Below are 18,774 nucleotides of genomic sequence, written 5' to 3'. Positions count from 1 at the left end.
TAAAACTGCACCTTGCTCCTGGATTTTTCTGATGTCCTCCAGGAGGGAGTCTTGGGAACCAGCTAGGGTACCATCATCCAAAAACCAGATGTTAAGCTCGCTGGACAGGACCTCTGTGACTTGTTTGATGACTAAGCAGAAAAGGAGAGGAGCAAGGGGGTCACCCTGTTGGACGCCTTCTCGCGAGTCAATTTCATGTTCGCCAAAAAGTAGCTTAAGATCCATACTGTAGCATGAATGTACAAACGGGTATATCTTGAGAGGTTATCTTGAGATGATTTCGGGGCTTTAGTGTCCCCGCGGCCCGGTCCTCGACCAGGCCTCCACCCCCAGGAAGCAGCCCGTGACAGGTGACTAACTCCCAGGTACCTATTTACTGCTAGGTAACAGGGGCATTCAGGGTGAAAGAAACTTTGCCCATTTGTTTCTGCCTCGTGCGGGAATCGAACCCGCGCCACAGAATTACGAATCCTGCACGCTATCCACCAGGCTACGAGGCCAGAGGGAAGGGAAATGACTGTGAACCGCACGGAGTACAGCATCCCTCCGCACCAAATTGAAGGCATTTTTGAAATCAAGCTTGATAAGGGCCTTTTCGTCTGTGATGTTGGCGATGAAGGCTCGAGCTGCATGGGCTGCCGCCTCACACCCTTGTGGAATGCCAAACCCGAGCTGTTTTGGCTTCAGCATGTTGGCCGCTGCATCACTAACTGTTCTTGCAGCTGCCTTTGCGACGAGACGCCGGAGAGAATTGCCCACAGCTATTGGCCTGATCCCTCCATCCTTTTTCTTTAGAGCACAGAGAGATGCTCCAAAGAAAGATAGGTCTTATGGACGCTGGTATGTTGCCAGCTAGACATGTGTTGGTGAATCTGGTTAGTTCCACCAAGAGGTTCTTTGCAATGTCACCCAGTGCAGGGTTGAGCATTTGCTTGAGGTGGTTGGGTTTTAGTCCTGTGAACCCACCTGCTGATCCTGTAGGGAAGGACATGGCTGCTTTATGGACCACAGATTCAGCCACCCAGAGAGGTTCTGCTCCGGTTGCCCCCACTTGTACAATGTCGTCCTCACGTGGAGCCCTGGGGGGGTGTTTCTCCCTTAGGGCTTGAGCTGATGCGGCATCTCTGTCGGCAATTGAGTCCTCACTGGTGATGACTCGTATTACGCCAATAGTGTTTCCTTCTTCTATTTTCTTGGTGACTGATGTTCTGATTTTTTATGTCTCGGATATGCCACTGTTGCTCTTCCTGCCGTGGGTGTTTCTCGCGCGAGTGGGAAGGCACACCTGGTTGTCCTCCCTGGGAAATTCATTTATAGCTTTGATGACTGAGGCAGCTAAGGTTTTGTCTCTCCTTGCAGGGGTGGCTAGACATATGTTGCCAAACATTAGGAGGTTGTGCCATGCTTGGGTCGTTCCAGGAGAGTCGTTGACCTTTCTCAGGAGGGCAGATAATTTGGCTGCTGCATGGGGGCGGGCTGCTTTAGGGATGTGTTGCAAGCTTCTGGCCGATGTTGCATTGATAGCTTCTAATAAATTTTCTGTGGGAATGAAGGTCTGGGAGGTGTTTTGCCTTACTGGCGGTGTGGGCTGTTGATTGGTATTCTCCCTGGGAGGGCACCCAGAACCCAAACACCTGGCTCCGTTGTGGTAATGAAGGCGCACATTATCGTCACTCAACCGGATACTGCATACCCTGTCACACGTCTGACATCTACCTTGTCTACCCCTGCTTGATGGCTCATCTTGGCTTGGAGAAGCCTGGCTATCTGTTGAGAGCTGCGACATGGGCGGGTGCTGGGCGGGCGCTGGGCGGGAGGGTGGACATCGGGTGGAGACTGGAGGGTGGGGGGCGGTTGGAGGCTGGGGGGATGATCTATATATATATATATATATATATATATATATATATATATATATATATATATATATATATATATATATATATATATATATATATATATATATATATATATATACATATTTATATGTATATATGCAGAATAACCACATATGAAAATTAGAAACTGCTTAACGCGTTTCGGCTAATTCGCCTTCATCAGAGCAAAGTAGAAAGCTCATTCTACTTTGCTCTGATGAAGGCGAATTAGCCGAAAACGCGTTAAGCAGTTTCTAATTTTCATATGTGGTTATTCTGCATACTTGGATCAGTGTTTTTGTGATCATTGTTGCACATATGTATATATATATATATGTATATATATATATATATATATATATATATATATATATATATATATATATATATATATATATATATATATATATATGTATATATATATATGTATATATATATATATATATATATATATATATATATATATATATATTTATATATATATATATATATATATATATATATATATATATATATATATATATATATATATATATATATATATATATATATATATATATATATATATATTAGTATATTTTGGTAGCAGTCTTTCCTGTAGACATATATTATTAAATATGACCGAAAAAGTAAGATTAATAATTCTAACACGAATTTTCTCAATCTTTCGTACATTACGCTTCACTGTTGGAGGTAAATCAAAAATCACTTCTCCAAAATTCATTTTTATTTCTAGTCTGACGCGACACGGGCGCGTTTCGTAAAACTTATTACATTTTCAAAGACTTCACAAATACACAACTGATTAGAACTTACGTCTCTCTGATATTATATCTACATTTGAGTGAGGTGGGAAGGGTGATGTGGCATTAACACAAGACAGAACAGGAGGGGATATTAATAGGGTATTAAAAGTATCAACACAAGACAGAACAGAAACAATGGGTATTGAATAGAAGTGTTTGTAGAAAGCCTATTGGTCCATATTTCTTGATGCTTCTATATTGGAGCGGAGTCTTGAGGTGGGTAGAATATAGTTGTGCAATAATTGGCTGTTGATTGCTGGTGTTGACTTCTTGATGTGTAGTGCCTCGCAAACGTCAAGCCGCCTGCTATCGCTGTATCTATCGATGATTTCTGTGTTGTTTACTAGGATTTCTCTGGCGATGGTTTGGTTATGGGAAGAGATTATATGTTCCTTAATGGAGCCCTGTTGCTTATGCATCGTTAAACGCCTAGAAAGAGATGTTGTTGTCTTGCCTATATACTGGGTTTTTTGGAGCTTACAATCCCCAAGTGGGCATTTGAAGGCATACACGACGTTAGTCTCTTTTAAAGCGTTCTGTTTTGTGTCTGGAGAGTTTCTCATGAGTAGGCTGGCCGTTTTTTCTGGTTTTATAGTAAATCGTCAGTTGTATCCTCTGATTTTTGTCTGTAGGGATAACGTTTCTATTAACAATATCTTTCAGGACCCTTTCCTCCGTTTTATGAGCTGTGGAAAAGAAGTTCCTGTAAAATAGTCTAATAGGGGGTATAGGTGTTGTGTTAGTTGTCTCTTCAGAGGTTGCATGGCTTTTCACTTTCCTTCTTATGATGTCTTCGATGAAACCATTGGAGAAGCCGTTATTGACTAGGACCTGCCTTACCCTACAGAGTTCTTCGTCGACTTGCTTCCATTCTGAGCTGTGGCTGAGAGCACGGTCGACGTATGCGTTAACAACACTCCTCTTGTACCTGTCGGGGCAGTCGCTGTTGGCATTTAGGCACATTCCTATGTTTGTTTCCTTAGTGTAGACTGCAGTGTGGAAATCTCCGCCCTTTTCCATGACTGTTACATCTAGAAAAGGCAGCTTCCCATCCTTTTCCGTCTCGTAAGTGAAACGCAGCACGGAACTCTGCTCAAATGCCTCCTTCAGCTCCTGCAGATGTCTGACATCAGGTACCTGTGTAAAAATGTCGTCAACATACCTGCAGTATATGGCCGGTTTCAAGTTCATGTCGACTAAGACTTTTTGCTCGATGGTACCCATGTAGAAGTTTGCAAACAGGACACCTAGGGGAGAACCCATGGCGACCCCATCTACTTGCTTATACATGTGCCCATCCGGGCTCAAGAAGGGTGCCTCTTTAGTACAAGCTTGGAGTAGTTTCCTCAGAATACTTTCTGGCATGTCAAGAGGAGTACAGGCTGGATCACGATACACTCTGTTGGCTATCATTCCGATTGTCTCGTCCACAGGTACGTTGGTAAACAGCGATTCTACGTCCAACGAGGCTCTTATCCCTGTGGCCCGTGTGCCCCGCAGTAAGTCCACAAATTCCTTTGGAGACTTCAGGCTGAAGGCGCAAGGAACATAAGGAGTCAGCAGGCCGTTGAGTCGCTTCGCCAGTCTGTACGTGGGTGTGGGTATCTGGCTAATGATTGACCGAAGTGGGTTTCCAGGCTTGTGCGTCTTGACATTTCCATACGCATATCCAGGTTTATATTCCCCAATGATCTTTGGCAGGTGGAGTCCGGATTTCTTGGCGTTCACAGTTTCGATCAGTTTGTTGACCTTTGCTTTTAATTCGGCTGTAGTGTCCTTCGTTACCCTTTGGAACTTAGTTTGGTCAGAGAGTATGATGTTCATTTTCGCCAGATATTCGTCTTTTTTAAGAATGACATATATTGGCGACTTGTCACCTCTCCTGACAACTATCTCCTTGTTCTCACGAAGGCTTTTAGCTGCCGCTTTAAGCTCGGGGGACAGTATGGTGCTTCTGTAGTTGCCTCGATTCTTTCCTCCTTCTGCAATAAGTTCTGCTTGTAAGGTATCTTTGGTAGTGACCTTCTTTTGTGTCTCGAGGTCGAATATGTCGTCCAACAGAATTTCCAACTCTACTTTCCTGGCCATTTCACTCGGTCTGGACATAACATGACAGTTTATGGCCAGATTTAGGAGAGTGACTTGGTCCTCAGTGAGGTTAATTCCTGCAAGGTTCAGGAAGCCATCTGTTGGTCGTGGAATTGCCATAGGTCCTCCATATAATGTTGTTAGTTTCTTGATAATCCTTGTTTCAGTGCTGAGGTGATGTTGGTCTGTGAGGATGTCGAGGTGTTGTTCAATGCGGGTACGCATTGAACACACCCACGTACAGACTGGCAAAGCGACTCAACGGCCTGCTGACTCCTTATGTTCCTTGCGCCTTCAGCCTGAAGTCTCCAAAGGAATTTGTGGACTTACTGCGGGGCACACGGGCCACAGGGATAAGAGCCTCGTTGGACGTAGAATCGCTGTTTACCAACGTACCTGTGGACGAGACAATCGGAATGATAGCCGACAGAGTGTATCGTGATCCAGCCTGTACTCCTCTTGACATGCCAGAAAGTATTCTGAGGAAACGACTCCAAGCTTGTACTAAAGAGGCACCCTTCTTGAGCCCGGATGGGCACATGTATAAGCAAGTAGATGGGGTCGCCATGGGTTCTCCCCTAGGTGTCCTGTTTGCAAACTTCTACATGGGTACCATCGAGCAAAAAGTCTTAGTCGACATGAACTTGAAACCGGCCATATACTGCAGGTATGTTGACGACATTTTTACACAGGTACCTGATGTCAGACATCTGCAGGAGCTGAAGGAGGCATTTGAGCAGAGTTCCGTGCTGCGTTTCACTTACGAGACGGAAAAGGATGGGAAGCTGCCTTTTCTAGATGTAACAGTCATGGAAAAGGGCGGAGGTTTCCACACTGCAGTCTACACTAAGGAAACAAACATAGGAATGTGCCTAAATGCCAACAGCGACTGCCCCGACAGGTACAAGAGGAGTGTTGTTAACGCATACGTCGACCGTGCTCTCAGCCACAGCTCAGAATGGAAGCAAGTCGACGAAGAACTCTGTAGGGTAAGGCAGGTCCTAGTCAATAACGGCTTCTCCAATGGTTTCATCGAAGACATCATAAGAAGGAAAGTGAAAAGCCATGCAACCTCTGAAGAGACAACTAACACAACACCTATACCCCCTATTAGACTATTTTACAGGAACTTCTTTTCCACAGCTCATAAAACGGAGGAAAGGGTCCTGAAAGATATTGTTAATAGAAACGTTATCCCTACAGACAAAAATCAGAGGATACAACTGACGATTTACTATAAAACCAGAAAAACGGCCAGCCTACTCATGAGAAACTCTCCAGACACAAAACAGAACGCTTTAAAAGAGACTAACGTCGTCTATGCCTTCAAATGCCCACTTGGGGATTGTAAGCTCCAAAAAACCCAGTATATAGGCAAGACAACAACATCTCTTTCTAGGCGTTTAACGATGCATAAGCAACAGGGCTCCATTAAGGAACATATAATCTCTTCCCATAACCAAACCATCGCCAGAGAAATCCTAGTAAACAACACAGAAATCATCGATAGATACAGCGATAGCAGGCGGCTTGACGTTTGCGAGGCACTACACATCAAGAAGTCAACACCAGCAATCAACAGCCAATTATTGCACAACTATATTCTACCCACCTCAAGACTCCGCTCCAATATAGAAGCATCAAGAAATATGGACCAATAGGCTTTCTACAAACACTTCTATTCAATACCCATTGTTTCTGTTCTGTCTTGTGTTGATACTTTAAATACCCTATTAATATCCCCTCCTGTTCTGTCTTGTGTTAATGCCACATCACCCTTCCCACCTCACTCAAATGTAGATATAATATCAGAGAGACGTAAGTTCTAATCAGTTGTGTATTTGTGAAGTCTTTGAAAATGTAATAAGTTTTACGAAACGCGCCCGTGTCGCGTCAGACTAGAAATAAAAATGAATTTTGGAGAAGTGATTTTTGATTTACCTCCAACAGTGAAGCGTAATGTACGAAAGATTGAGAAAATTCGTGTTAGAATTATTAATCTTACTTTTTCGGTCATATTTAATAATATATATATATATATATATAAATATATATATATATATATATATATATATATATATATATATATATATATATATATATATATATATATATATATGCGAACAAGCCAGAATGGTCCCCTGGACAATATGCAACTGAAAACTCACACCCCAGAAGTGACTCGAACCCATACTCCCAGAAGCAACGCAACTGGTATGTACAAGACGCCTTAATCCACTTGACCATCACGACCGGACATAATGAGGTGATAGCCGAGGCTATTTGAACCACCCCACCGCCGGCACTCGGATAGTTATCTTGGGCATAGCATTTTACCAAATCACCTCATTCTTAGGGGCACACGTGAGGAACACAAATGCGAACAAGCCAGAATGGTCCCCTGGACAATATGCAACTGAAAACTCACACCCCAGAAGTGACTCGAACCCATACTCCCAGAAGCAACGCAACTGGTATGTACAAGACGCCTTAATCCACTTGACTATCACGACCGGACATAATGAGGTGATAGCCGAGGCTATTTGAACCACCCCACCGCCGGCACTCGGATAGTTATCTTGGGCATAGCATTTTACCAAATCACCTCATTCTTAGGGGCACACGTGAGGAACACAAATGCGAACAAGCCAGAATGGTCCCCTGGACAATATGCAACTGAAAACTCACACCCCAGAAGTGACTCGAACCCATACTCCCAGAAGCAACGCAACTGGTATGTACAAGACGCCTTAATCCACTTGACCATCACGACCGGACATAATGAGGTGATAGCCGAGGCTATTTGAACCACCCCACCGCCGGCACTCGGATAGTTATCTTGGGCATAGCATTTTACCAAATCACCTCATTCTTAGGGGCACACGTGAGGAACACAAATGCGAACAAGCCAGAATGGTCCCCTGGACAATATGCAACTGAAAACTCACACCCCAGAAGTGACTCGAACCCATACTCCCAGAAGCAACGCAACTGGTATGTACAAGACGCCTTAATCCACTTGACCATCACGACCGGACATAATGAGGTGATAGCCGAGGCTATTTGAACCACCCCACCGCCGGCACTCGGATAGTTATCTTGAGCATAGCATTTTACCAAATCACCTCATTCTTAGGGGCACACGTGAGGAACACAAATGCGAACAAGCCAGAATTTTCCCCTGGACAATATGCAACTGAAAATTCACACCCCAGAAGTGACTCGAACCCATACTCCCAGAAGCAACGCAACTGGTATGTACAAGACGCCTTAATCCACTTGACCATCACGACCGGACATAATGAGGTGATAGCCGAGGCTATTTGAACCACCCCACCGCCGGCACTCGGATAGTTATCTTGGGCATAGCATTTTACCAAATCACCTCATTCTTAGGGGCACACGTGAGGAACACAAATGCGAACAAGCCAGAATGGTCCCCTGGACAATATGCAACTGAAAACTCACACCCCAGAAGTGACTCGAACCCATACTCCCAGAAGCAACGCAACTGGTATGTACAAGACGCCTTAATCCACTTGACCATCACGACCGGACATAATGAGGTGATAGCCGAGGCTATTTGAACCACCCCACCGCCGGCACTCGGATAGTTATCTTGGGCATAGCATTTTACCAAATCACCTCATTCTTAGGGGCACACGTGAGGAACACAAATGCGAACAAGCCAGAATGGTCCCCTGGACAATATGCAACTGAAAACTCACACCCCAGAAGTGACTCGAACCCATACTCCCAGAAGCAACGCAACTGGTATGTACAAGACGCCTTAATCCACTTGACCATCACGACCGGACATAATGAGGTGATAGCCGAGGCTATTTGAACCACCCCACCGCCGGCACTCGGATAGTTATCTTGGGCATAGCATTTTACCAAATCACCTCATTCTTAGGGGCACACTTGAGGAACACAAATGCGAACAAGCCAGAATGGTCCCCTGGACAATATGCAACTGAAAACTCACACCCCAGAAGTGACTCGAACCCATACTCCCAGAAGCAACGCAACTGGTATGTACAAGACGCCTTAATTCACTTGACCATCACGACCGGACATAATGAGGTGATAGCCGAGGCTATTTGAACCACCCCACCGCCGGCACTCGGATAGTTATCTTGGGCATAGCATTTTACCAAATCACCTCATTCTTAGGGGCACACGTGAGGAACACAAATGCGAACAAGCCAGAATGGTCCCCTGGACAATATGCAACTGAAAACTCACACCCCAGAAGTGACTCGAACCCATACTCCCAGAAGCAACGCAACTGGTATGTACAAGACGCCTTAATCCACTTGACCATCACGACCGGACATAATGAGGTGATAGCCGAGGCTATTTGAACCACCCCACCGTCGGCACTCGGATAGTTATCTTGGGCATAGCATTTTACCAAATCACCTCATTCTTAGGGGCACACGTGAGGAACACAAATGCGAACAAGCCAGAATGGTCCCCTGGACAATATGCAACTGAAAACTCACACCCCAGAAGTGACTCGAACCCATACTCCCAGAAGCAACGCAACTGGTATGTACAAGACGCCTTAATCCACTTGACCATCACGACCGGACATAATGAGGTGATAGCCGAGGCTATTTGAACCACCCCACCGCCGGCACTCGGATAGTTATCTTGGGCATAGCATTTTACCAAATCACCTCATTCTTAGGGGCACACGTGAGGAACACAAATGCGAACAAGCCAGAATGGTCCCCTGGACAATATGCAACTGAAAACTCACACCCCAGAAGTGACTCGAACCCATACTCCCAGAAGCAACGCAACTGGTATGTACAAGACGCCTTAATCCACTTGACCATCACGACCGGACATAATGAGGTGATAGCCGAGGCTATTTGAACCACCCCACCGCCGGCACTCGGATAGTTATCTTGGGCATAGCATTTTACCAAATCACCTCATTCTTAGGGGCACACGTGAGGAACACAAATGCGAACAAGCCGGAATGGTCCCCTGGACAATATGCAACTGAAAACTCACACCCCAGAAGTGACTCGAACCCATACTCCCAGAAGCAACGCAACTGGTATGTACAAGACGCCTTAATCCACTTGACCATCACGACCGGACATAATGAGGTGATAGCCGAGGCTATTTGAACCACCCCACCGCCGGCACTCGGATAGTTATCTTGGGCATAGCATTTTACCAAATCACCTCATTCTTAGGGGCACACGTGAGGAACACAAATGCGAACAAGCCAGAATGGTCCCCTGGACAATATGCAACTGAAAACTCACACCCCAGAAGTGACTCGAACCCATACTCCCAGAAGCAACGCAACTGGTATGTACAAGACGCCTTAATCCACTTGACCATCACGACCGGACATAATGAGGTGATAGCCGAGGCTATTTGAACCACCCCACCGCCGGCACTCGGATAGTTATCTTGGGCATAGCATTTTACCAAATCACCTCATTCTTAGGGGCACACGTGAGGAACACAAATGCGAACAAGCCAGAATGGTCCCCTGGACAATATGCAACTGAAAACTCACACCCCAGAAGTGACTCGAACCCATACTCCCAGAAGCAACGCAACTGGTATGTACAAGACGCCTTAATCCACTTGACCATCACGACCGGACATAATGAGGTGATAGCCGAGGCTATTTGAACCACCCCACCGCCGGCACTCGGATAGTTATCTTGGGCATAGCATTTTACCAAATCACCTCATTCTTAGGGGCACACGTGAGGAACACAAATGCGAACAAGCCAGAATGGTCCCCTGGACAATATGCAACTGAAAACTCACACCCCAGAAGTGACTCGAACCCATACTCCCAGAAGCAACGCAACTGGTATGTACAAGACGCCTTAATCCACTTGACCATCACGACCGGACATAATGAGGTGATAGCCGAGGCTATTTGAACCACCCCACCGCCGGCACTTGGATAGTTATCTTGGGCATAGCATTTTACCAAATCACCTCATTCTTAGGGGCACACGTGAGGAACACAAATGCGAACAAGCCAGAATGGTCCCCTGGACAATATGCAACTGAAAACTCACACCCCAGAAGTGACTCGAACCCATACTCCCAGAAGCAACGCAACTGGTATGTACAAGACGCCTTAATCCACTTGACCATCACGACCGGACATAATGAGGTGATAGCCGAGGCTATTTGAACCACCCCACCGCCGGCACTCGGATAGTTATCTTGGGCATAGCATTTTACCAAATCACCTCATTCTTAGGGGCACACGTGAGGAACACAAATGCGAACAAGCCAGAATGGTCCCCTGGACAATATGCAACTGAAAACTCACACCCCAGAAGTGACTCGAACCCATACTCCCAGAAGCAACGCAACTGGTATGTACAAGACGCCTTAATCCACTTGACCATCACGACCGGACATAATGAGGTGATAGCCGAGGCTATTTGAACCACCCCACCGCCGGCACTCGGATAGTTATCTTGGGCATAGCATTTTACCAAATCACCTCATTCTTAGGGGCACACGTGAGGAACACAAATGCGAACAAGCCAGAATGGTCCCCTGGACAATATGCAACTGAAAACTCACACCCCAGAAGTGACTCGAACCCATACTCCCAGAAGCAACGCAACTGGTATGTACAAGACGCCTTAATCCACTTGACCATCATGACCGGACATAATGAGGTGATAGCCGAGGCTATTTGAACCACCCCACCGCCGGCACTCGGATAGTTATCTTGGGCATAGCATTTTACCAAATCACCTCATTCTTAGGGGCACACGTGAGGAACATAAATGCGAACAAGCCAGAATGGTCCCCTGGACAATATGCAACTGAAAACTCACACCCCAGAAGTGACTCGAACCCATACTCCCAGAAGCAACGCAACTGGTATGTACAAGACGCCTTAATCCACTTGACCATCACGACCGGACATAATGAGGTGATAGCCGAGGCTATTTGAACCACCCCACCGCCGGCACTCGGATAGTTATCTTGGGCATAGCATTTTACCAAATCACCTCATTCTTAGGGGCACACGTGAGGAACACAAATGCGAACAAGCCAGAATGGTCCCCTGGACAATATGCAACTGAAAACTCACACCCCAGAAGTGACTCGAACCCATACTCCCAGAAGCAACGCAACTGGTATGTACAAGACGCCTTAATCCACTTGACCATCACGACCGGACATAATGAGGTGATAGCCGAGGCTATTTGAACCACCCCACCGCCGGCACTCGGATAGTTATCTTGGGCATAGCATTTTACCAAATCACCTCATTCTTAGGGGCACACGTGAGGAACACAAATGCGAACAAGCCAGAATGGTCCCCTGGACAATATGCAACTGAAAACTCACACCCCAGAAGTGACTCGAACCCATACTCCCAGAAGCAATGCAACTGGTATGTACAAGACGCCTTAATCCACTTGACCATCACGACCGGACATAATGAGGTGATAGCCGAGGCTATTTGAACCACCCCACCGCCGGCACTCGGATAGTTATCTTGGGCATAGCATTTTACCAAATCACCTCATTCTTAGGGGCACACGTGAGGAACACAAATGCGAACAAGCCAGAATGGTCCCCTGGACAATATGCAACTGAAAACTCACACCCCAGAAGTGACTCGAACCCATACTCCCAGAAGCAACGCAACTGGTATGTACAAGACGCCTTAATCCACTTGACCATCACGACCGGACATAATGAGGTGATAGCCGAGGCTATTTGAACCACCCCACCGCCGGCACTCGGATAGTTATCTTGGGCATAGCATTTTACCAAATCACCTCATTCTTAGGGGCACACGTGAGGAACACAAATGCGAACAAGCCAGAATGGACCCCTGGACAATATGCAACTGAAAACTCACACCCCAGAAGTGACTCGAACCCATACTCCCAGAAGCAACGCAACTGGTATGTACAAGACGCCTTAATCCACTTGACCATCACGACCGGACATAATGAGGTGATAGCCGAGGCTATTTGAACCACCCCACCGCCGGCACTCGGATAGTTATCTTGGGCATAGCATTTTACCAAATCACCTCATTCTTAGGGGCACACGTGAGGAACACAAATGCGAACAAGCCAGAATGGTCCCCTGGACAATATGCAACTGAAAACTCACACCCCAGAAGTGACTCGAACCCATACTCCCAGAAGCAACGCAACTGGTATGTACAAGACGCCTTAATCCACTTGACCATCACGACCGGACATAATGAGGTGATAGCCGAGGCTATTTGAACCACCCCACCGCCGGCACTCGGATAGTTATCTTGGGCATAGCATTTTACCAAATCACCTCATTCTTAGGGGCACACGTGAGGAACACAAATGCGAACAAGCCAGAATGGTCCCCTGGACAATATGCAACTGAAAACTCACACCCCAGAAGTGACTCGAACCCATACTCCCAGAAGCAACGCAACTGGTATGTACAAGACGCCTTAATCCACTTGACCATCACGACCGGACATAATGAGGTGATAGCCGAGGCTATTTGAACCACCCCACCGCCGGCACTCGGATAGTTATCTTGGGCATAGCATTTTACCAAATCACCTCATTCTTAGGGGCACACGTGAGGAACACAAATGCGAACAAGCCAGAATGGTCCCCTGGACAATATGCAACTGAAAACTCACACCCCAGAAGTGACTCGAACCCATACTCCCAGAAGCAACGCAACTGGTATGTACAAGACGCCTTAATCCACTTGACCATCACGACCGGACATAATGAGGTGATAGCCGAGGCTATTTGAACCACCCCACCGCCGGCACTCGGATAGTTATCTTGGGCATAGCATTTTACCAAATCACCTCATTCTTAGGGGCACACGTGAGGATATATCACGTGTGATATATCCTCACGCGATATTTTATCATGAAGGCTTGATTCCTTGCTGCTGGGTCGTGCGCTTTAATATTAGTATATTTTGGTAGCAGTCTTTCCTGTATACATATATTATTAAATATGACCGAAAAAGTAAGATTAATAATTCTAACACGAATTTTCTCAATCTTTCGTACATTACGCTTCACTGTTGGAGGTAAATCAAAGATCAATTCTCCAAAATTCATTTTTATTTCTAGTCTGACGCGTCACGGGCGCGTTTCGTAAAACTTATTACATTTTCAAAGACTTTAGTTAACAAATACACAACTGTCCAGATATGGTATGTCCAGACCGAATGAGATGGCCCGGAAAGTAGAGTTGGAAATTCTGTTGGACGACATATTCGACCTCGAGACACAAAAGAAGGTCACTACCAAAGATACCTTACAAGCAGAACTTATTGCAGAAGGAGGAAAGAATCGAGGCAACTACAGAAGCACCATACTGTCCCCTGAGCTTAAAGCGGCAGCTAAAAGCCTTCGTGAGAACAAGGAGATAGTTGTCAGGAGAGGTGACAAGTCGCCAATATATGTCATTCTTAAAAAAGACGAATATCTGGCGAAAATGAACATCATACTCTCTGACCAAACTATGTTCCAAAGGGTAACGAAGGACATTACAGCCGAATTAAAAGCAAAGGTCAACAAACTGATCGAAACTGTGAACGCCAAGAAATCCGGACTCCACCTGCCAAAGATCATTGGGGAATATAAACCTGGATATGCGTATGGAAATGTCAAGACGCACAAGCCTGGAAACCCACTTCGGCCAATCATTAGCCAGATACCCACACCCACGTACAGACTGGCGAAGCGACTCAACGGCCTGCTGACTCCTTATGTTCCTTGCGCCTTCAGCCTGAAGTCTCCAAAGGAATTTGTTGACTTACTGCGGGGCACACGGGCCACAGGGATAAGAGCCTCGTTGGACGTAGAATCGCTGTTTACCAACGTACCTGTGGACGAGACAATCGGAATGATAGCCGACAGAGTGTATCGTGATCCAGCCTGTACTTCTCTTGATATACCAGAAAATATTCTGAGGAAACTACTCCAAGCTTGTACTAAAGAGGCACCCTTCTTGAGCCCGGATGGGCACATGTATAAGCAAGTAGATGGGGTCGCCATGGGTTCTCCCCTAGGTGTCCTGTTTGCAAACTTCTACATCGGTACCATCGAGCAAAAAGTTTTAGTCGACATGAACTTGAAACCGGCCATATACTGCAGGTATCTTAACGACATTTTTACACAGGTACCTGATGTCAGACATCTGCAGGAGCTGTAGGAGGCATTTGAGATGCCTCCTTCAAGTAGAATCTACCTGAAGGAGGTAGAATCTACCCACTTCAAGGCTCCGCTCCAATATAGAAGCATCAAGAAATATGGGCCAATAGGCCCTCTGCAATTACTTCCATTCTCACCTTCAATACCCATTATTTCGTGTTCTGTCTTGTGTTGAAAGTTTGTTTTCACCTCATCCAAAACTGTTGTAACATATCACGTCACCCAAATGCAGGTATAAAAAATCGAAGATGTTTAAACTCTATTCAGTTATAGTTGTGTGTGTGTAAACTAAAGTCTTTGAAAATGTAATAAGTTTTATGAAACGCGCTGAAGTGTCACGTCAGACTAGAAATAAAAATGAATTTTGGAGAATTGATTTTTCAATTACCATGAACACTGAAAAGAAATATAAGAAAGATCGAGAAAATTCGTGTTAGAATTAATAATCTTACTTTTTCGGTCATATTTAATAATATATATATATATATTTATATATATATATATATATATATATATATATATATATATATATATATATATATATATATATATATACATATATATATATATATATATATATATATATATATATATATATATATATATATATATATGTCGTACCTAGTAGCCAGAACGCACTTCTCAGCCTACTATGCAAGGCCAGATTTGCCTAATAAGCCAAGTTTTCATGAATTAATGTTTTTTCGGCTACCTAACCTACCTAACCTAACCTAACCTAACTTTTTCGGCTACCTAACCTAACCTAACCTATAAAGATAGGTTAGGTTAGGTTAGGTAGGGATGGTTAGGTTCGGTCATATATCTACGTTAATTTTAACTCCAATAAAAAAAAATTGACCTCATACATAATGAAATGGGTAGCTTTATCATTTCATAAGAAAAAAATTAGAAAAAATATATTAATTCAGGAAAACTTGGCTTATTAGGCAAATCGGGCCTTGAATAGTAGGATGAAAAGTGCGTTCTGGCTATTAGGTACGACATATATATATATATATATATATATATATATATATATATATATATATATATATATATATATATATATATATATATATATATATATATATATATATATATATATATGTCGTACCTAGTAGCCAGAACGCACTTCTCGGCCTACTATGCAAGGCCCGATTTGCCTAATAAGCCAAGTTTTCATGAATTAATTGTTTTTCGACTACCTAACCTACCTAACCTAACCTAACCTAACTTTTTCGGCTACCTAACCTAACCTAACCTATAAAGATAGGTTAGGTAGGGTTGGTTAGGTTCGGTCATATATCTCTGTTAATTTTAACTCCAATAACAAAACATTGACCTCATACATAATAAAATGGGTAGCTTTATCATTTCATAAGAAAAAAAATAGAGAAAATATATTAATTCAGGAAAACTTGGTTTATTAGGCAAATCGGGGCTTGCATAGTAGGCTGCGAAGTGCGTTCTGACTACTAGGTACGACATATATATATATATATATATATATATATATATATATATATATATATATATATATATATATGTCGTACCTAATAGCCAGAACGCACTTCTCAGCCTACTATTCAAGGCCCGATTTGCCTAATAAGCCAAGTTTTCATGAATTAATGTTTTTTCGTCTACCTAACCTACCTAACCTAACCTAACCTAGCTTTTTTTGGCTACCTAACCTAACCTTACCTATAAATATAGGTTAGGTTAGGTTAGGTAGGGTTGGTTAGGTTCGGTCATATATCTACGTTAATTTAAACTCCAATAACAAAAAATTGACCTCATACTTAGAGAAAAGGGTTGCTTTATCATTTCATAAGAAAAAAATTATAGTAAATATATTAAATCAGGAAAACTTGGCTTATTAGGCAAATCGGGCCTTGAATAATAGGCTGAGAAGTGAGTTCTGGCTACTAGGTACGACATATATATATATATATATATATGTCGTACCTAATAGCCAGAACGCACTTCTCAGCCTACTATTCAAGGCCCGATTTGCCTAATAAGCCAAGTTTTCATGAATTAATGTTTTTTCGTCTACCTAACCTACCTAACCTAACCTAACCTAGCTTTTTTTGGCTACCTAACCTAACCTTACCATTAAATATAGGTTAGGTTAGGTTAGGTAGGGTTGGTTAGGTTCGGTCATATATCTACGTTAATTTTAACTCCAATAAAAAAAATTGACCTCATACCTCATACAAAAGGGTTGCTTTATCATTTCATAAGAAAAAAATTATAGTAAATATATTAATTCAGGAAAACTTGGCTTATTAGGCAAATCGGGCCTTGAATAGTAGGCTGAGAAGTGAGTTCTGGCTACTAGGTACGACATATATATATATATATATATATATATATATATATATATATATATATATATATATATATATATATATATATATATATATATATATATATATATATGTCGTACCTAGTAGCCAGAATGCACTTCTAGGCCTACTATCCAAGGCCCAATTTGCCTAATAAGCCAAGTTTTCATGAATTAATTGTTTTTCGACTACCTAACCTACCTAACCTAACCTAACCTAACTTTTTCGGCTACCTAACTTAACCTAACCTATTGAGATAGGTTAGGTTAGGTTAGGTAGGGTTGGTTAGGTTCGGTCATATACCTATGTTAATTTTAACTCCAATAACAAAAAACTGACCTTATACATTATGAAATGGGTAGCTTTATTATTTCATAAGAAAAAAATTAGAGAAAATATATTAATTCATGAAAACTTGGCTTATTAGGCAATTTGGGCCTTGCATAGTAGGCTGAGAAGTGCGTTCTGGCTACTAGGTACGACATATATATATATATATATGTCGTACCTAGTAGCCAGAACGCACTTCTCAGCCTACTATGCAAGGCCCGATTTGCTTAATAAGCCAAGTTTTCCTGAATTAATGTTTTTTCGACTACCTAACCTACCTAACCTAACCTAACCTCCCTTTTTCGGCTACCTAACCTAACCTAACCTATAAAGATAGGTTAGGTAGGGTTGGTTAGGTTCGGTCATATATCTCTGTTAATTTTAACTCCAATAACAAAACATTGACCTCATACATAATAAAATGGGTAGCTTTATCATTTCATAAGAAAAAAAATAGAAAAAATATATTAATTCAGGAAAACTTGGTTTATTAGGCAAATCGGGCCTTGCGTAGTAGGCTGAGAAGTGCGTTCTGACTCCTAGGTACGACATATATATATATATATATATATATATATATATATATATATATATATATATATATATATATATATATATGTGTGTCGTACCTAGTAGCCAGAACGCACTTCTCAGCCTACTATGCAAGGCCCGATTTGCTTAATAAGCCAAGTTTTCCTGAATTAATGTTTTTTCGACTACCTAACCTACCTAACCTAACCTAACCTACCTTTTTCGGCTACCTAACCGAACCTAACCTATAAAGATAGGTTAGGTTAGGTTAGGTAGGGTTGGTTAGGTTCGGTCATATATCTACATTAATTTTAACTCCAATAAAAAAAATTTGACCTCATACATAATGAAATGGGTAGCTTTATCATTTCATAAGAAAAAAATTAGAGAAAATATATTAATTCAGGAAAACTTGGCTTATTAGGCAAATCGGGCCTAGTATAGTAGGCTGAGAAGTGTGTTCTGGCTACTAGGTACGACATATATATATATATATATATATATATATATATATATATATATATATATATATATATATATATATATATATATATATATATATATATATATATGTCGTACCTAGTAGTCAG

General features: G+C 42.9%; 1 protein-coding gene across 1 annotated transcript in view; it reads left to right on the top strand.

Annotated features, from left to right (window-relative positions):
- Nucleotides 1–18,774, top strand: part of LOC138366008 (beta-1,4-galactosyltransferase 4-like) — a 128,956-nt gene that overhangs the window by 19,684 nt on the left and 90,498 nt on the right. The window lies entirely within an intron of this gene.

The sequence above is a fragment of the Procambarus clarkii genome, chromosome 2 (assembly GCF_040958095.1).
Source record: "Procambarus clarkii isolate CNS0578487 chromosome 2, FALCON_Pclarkii_2.0, whole genome shotgun sequence".
Classification (NCBI taxonomy): domain Eukaryota; kingdom Metazoa; phylum Arthropoda; class Malacostraca; order Decapoda; family Cambaridae; genus Procambarus; species Procambarus clarkii.
Note: the sequence above shows the minus strand (reverse complement) of the source record. Positions and strands in the feature narration are given on the sequence as shown.